Raw genomic sequence first — 4740 nt, 5'->3', positions numbered from 1 at the left:
AAATTTTCCCAAAAATTCGGAGCCATTTGAATTTGTTTACTGCGGTAAACATTCAAAATGGCAAGTCGGGTTTTCTTACCCGGGATACATTTTGAAAATCATTAGCCGACTTGTAAAATCAATATATCCCTCATGGGAGATCCGATTTTCGATCCGAAAGATGTTCTAAACGCAAAAGAATGTCTAGTTTTTAATATGAGTTTTTCAGATTTTTCGGATTTTGTTTATGTCTGAAAAAAATCCGAGAGTTCGGGACACGTGTCAGAGCCTAATTTGGGCCTCTGAGATCTTGGATCGACTAAGGGCTATGGTTTCTCTTTGTGTGTTGCTCCAAATCCAAAACTGTAAGAAGTGAAAGTGGTGTCCGAGATGTCCTCTATTTGAATCTGAAAGCCTGTAATTTTTAGAACAGTGTTGACCCCTGCTTTGGATTTTTCTTGTCAGCCCCTCTGTTTTGCTACATTTGTCTGTTCTATTAGTTTAGGCAGAAATAGTTATATTTTTATCTGTGTTTCCGTTGATCAAATACCAAAGTCATAAACATGAAAGTTGTTCATGTAGGTGTCGTGCATAACTCTGATTAATTGCATAAATTTCCATGGCCGTTTTGTATTTCTTTAGCATTTTTCATCAGATTAGTGTGATTTTTACCTCTGTCAGAACTAAATCTCTGTTATTGAACTCACCATGGCTCAAATCCCAAGACTATAAAAACCAAAAATGTTCCATTTCGGGTCTTTTAGCAGTCTGCAAAATATCAGAAGTTTCCATGGTGTAAATCTTGCATTATCATATTAGGCATTACATTTGGTTCAGATCCATAGGCAAAATCCATCATTTTTAGGACTTTCCTTGAATTTTAGCATTTAAATCATATCATTTCGTGATTTTTAGCATTCTAGGTTGTTTATCAGAGTGTTTAGATGCTTCATACCGAATTTGGTGCAATTTGGAATCCATTTGAGGTTCGGATCATCCATAATACCAAAATAGGGTCCCGCAGGACCCGGATCCAAGCGAAAAACAAGCGAAAATCGTTATTTTTGATAAATTGCAAAATACCAAATTCTGATTTTAGAGTCTTAATGTGTCTAGCAGCATTTCATCATATCTCTTACTGCATTTCATCATCATTTGATTCAATTTGAACTTCAAAATCTCAATTTTACCAAGTTTTCCTTCAAAAAACCCTGATTTTAAAGGTATAACTTTATAATTAGAGGTATTTTGGTCATTTTGACCACCAATTCCGAATTTCAAACTGTTTTCCACTGAATTCCCTGCATTTACATCATTTCAAAACATCAAGGAAGCATGAGAATAATTTCATAATATTATTGGAAAATCTTGGAAAAACCCACATATTTGAGCTAACTTTATTTCAAGCTTGGCAGAGACATTCCAAAGAAGGAGCTGAAGTCTGCAAATTTCTTTTATTTCCTTTATTTAGTGATGTAATAATGTAAATTTTGGAATAAGAGATTTAATTTCCTGCTTAGACTAGGATGCATATCATATAGTTTGAATTTATGCAATATCTTGTTTCTATGATTCATGCATTTTATTTCAAAAGCACTATGGATGTTCACGAATGGCACGTGCACCAACTCTTAGGGAGTTGATGGACTCGGTGGGATCCATATTTACGGCCCTAGTCGGAGTATGGACGAGACCCAGATCCGTCGTCTTTCTACTAGTCACATTGAGCCTACACTCTTAGGCTATCTTAAAATGCACATCATATTTCCAAAGTTTTCAAAATCATGTGTATCAAATCAACTAAATTCTGAACATATTCATGGCCACAGTCAGAATATGTGAAGGATTTATCTTGACTTAATGCACACATTTTCCAATAAATCTCTTAGAAAATCTTTTCAAAGTGCATTCATTCACTCATGTCATTTGCATCATGAAATCATTGATTTTCTCAAGATTTTCTCAAGAAAACTTCATTCTCAAGAAATCGATTTCTCAAGAAACTCTAAGGATTTTTCAAAATCGGTTTTCCAAAGACAAGTTTTTCCACAGTTTTCCCAGGAAAATGATATTTTCTTAAGAGATTCAAAAGAGTTTTCCAATCTTTCTCCAAGATCCAAAATCGATTTTCAAGTATTTCAAAAGGTAAAATTTCCAGGATTTCGATTCCCCAAGTTTTGAATTTCCTTCTCCAATGAGTTTTCTTATAAATCTTCCATCATTTTCCTAAGAAAACTCTCAAAGTCCGAGTTTTCCTAAGAAGTGTTTCCCTTTTCAAAAGGTTCATCTTTTCTCAAGAATCACTTCCATTTTCCCAGGATTTTCAACCATTCATAATTTTCCCAAGTCTTTATGAACTTTCCTGAGATTTCAAATCTTTTTCATCTGAGTTTCCTGAGAAATTGACTTTCAGCTTTTTTCTGAGAGAATCTTTTCAACTCCAAATATTTTCCAAGCATACATCATGTTTTCCCAAGCTGCATTTTCCAAAATCTCATAGCACATGCCTGAATTTTCTGTGCATTTAGGATAAAACATAACTTTGATAATTTCGCTAAGTCAAGCATAATTTTGGTCCTTGGTTCGATTACCCCTGTTAAAGGCGGCAGGAACGGTCGAACTTCGTACCGACAGGTCGAGACCCATCCCATGGATTTTCCCGCAATTTTTAAAACGGAGGCGAGTATTTCAAAACAATTTCCAAAATCCGGTCAAGTTTGAATTGCGAAAGCATTTCCCTCTCTCTCTTCCGCAAGGAAGGTAAGACGAGGGAAAAATTTTGCGACGATAACACAAAGTCATGCTCTTTTGAAGATGATACTAAAGGTGGTTTGAGATAATTCTTTGTGCAATGAAAGCTTTGATCATCGCAAAAAAAAAATTCCTCTCGTAATATTCTCTCTCTTCCTTCTCTTTTCCTTTTCTAACCTCTATTTTCCTCCTTTTTGAAGGGAGAAGAATAAAAAGATAGAAAAGAGAAAGAGAAGAGAAAAGAAAGAAAGAAAAAGAGAAGAGGAACTCTTTTGCGCGGTCTCACTTGACCTTGATTTGAAAAGATTTAAAAGATTACTCGCCTCCGTTTTTGAAAATGTGCGAGAAAATGGAGAGACGCGATTCGCTCGTCGGTACGAGGTTCGACCGTTCCTAGCGCCTTTACCAGGGGTAATCGAACCAAGGATCGAATCTATGCTTTTTGCTTTGCCTAAATATAATCTAAGAATTTGTTCTAACTCTAAATGCATAAAGAATCATGCTTGTGCAATGCAAGAATGTATGCTCCTTTTGAAAGATGTTTTGAAAATTTCCATGTATTCTGAGATGAACTTGGTAAAGGAGTGAAGAAATGATTGAATCTGACTTTAGAACTTGAGATAGATCAGAGAAGTTCTAAGTCTTTGAAGTAAATCAGGATTTGGAAGAATAAATCTTGATTTTGAGAAAGAATGATTTGAAGTTTTGAGATGAAAGGAAATAAAGTTTCAAAGTCGGAAATGGGCCTTGAATTTTGAACTTGAATTTAGGAAAGGAAATGAATACTTGAGATGGAATTGAATTTAGATTTTGAAGTTTTGAATTTTGGAAAGGACTGAGAAAATCAAATGGTATTTAAGAATAGAAATGGATTTAGGGAATTTTGGATGAGATCTGAAAATGGATTTGGATTTGAAATCTAGAATTGAGAATGGAATTGGATCTAAAGATGGATTTAAAATCTGTGATCCGATATAAAATTGGGTTCCGGATCCTAAGATGGATTTGGATCTGAAGTCTGAGATCCAATGTAAAGTTGGATTCCGGATCCTAACATGGATTTGGATATGAAGTCTGAGATCCAAGGTGAAATTGGAGTTTGGATCCTAAAGGAGAATTCGATCTGAAGTCTGAGATCCAAAAGTGGAATTGGCCTCTGGATCCTAAAGAGGAATTGGATCTGAAGTCTAAGATCCAATATGAGTGTTGAATCCTGGATCCTAAAAAGGAATTGGATCTGAAGTCTAAGATCCAATGTAGAGTTGGATTCTGGATCCTAACATGGATTTGGAGTTAAATTCAGAAGATGAATCAAGAACTTCTAAGTTTAATTTGAACTTGGAAAATGAATTTTAGAAATTGAATCTTGAATATACAAATGAATTTCAAAGTTGAATTGGATTTTAAATTTAAGATAGAATTTGAAATACAAGATGATTCTGAAGTTTCAAAGTCAAATGGGGCTTTGAAATTGAATTCTTGAATCCTTTTGAGAAATAGAATTGAATTTGAATTTATAAATAGGATTTGACCTGAGAAATGAAGGAAAGAATTACTTGGATTTATGAAAAAGAATTTAGCAATATGATGCAATTCTATCTAAATGTTGAATGAATTTAAATTTTTGATTTTGAATTTTTGAAAAGCTATTCCATTCTTTAAATGAATTAAAACCAGATTGAAGATATAATACGTCCTTGACTATGGTCATTGAATGTATTATATAATAATCTATATTTAAATTCAAGAGAAGAATAAAATACATTTGGTGCTTTTATAGAATTTAAAATGAAATTAACTCTCAATATACCCTGACTATGGCCATTGGTATATATTTTGAGTCAATTTTAAGTTAAATTCTAATAAAAGGAGAAAATATTTATGGAAATATGATGAGTTTTGAAAAGGATCCAGTGTGGATTCAGTGTCATTTTATAAAAGATAAAAACCCTAAGTTTTGTTTACATCCTGACTATGGCCATTGATATAAATCATCAACTTAGGATTAAT

This window comes from Nuphar pumila, chromosome 4 (assembly GCF_984573655.1).
Source record: "Nuphar pumila chromosome 4, dmNupPumi1.hap1.1, whole genome shotgun sequence".
NCBI lineage: Eukaryota > Viridiplantae > Streptophyta > Magnoliopsida > Nymphaeales > Nymphaeaceae > Nuphar > Nuphar pumila.
This window is presented reverse-complemented; position numbering follows the sequence as displayed.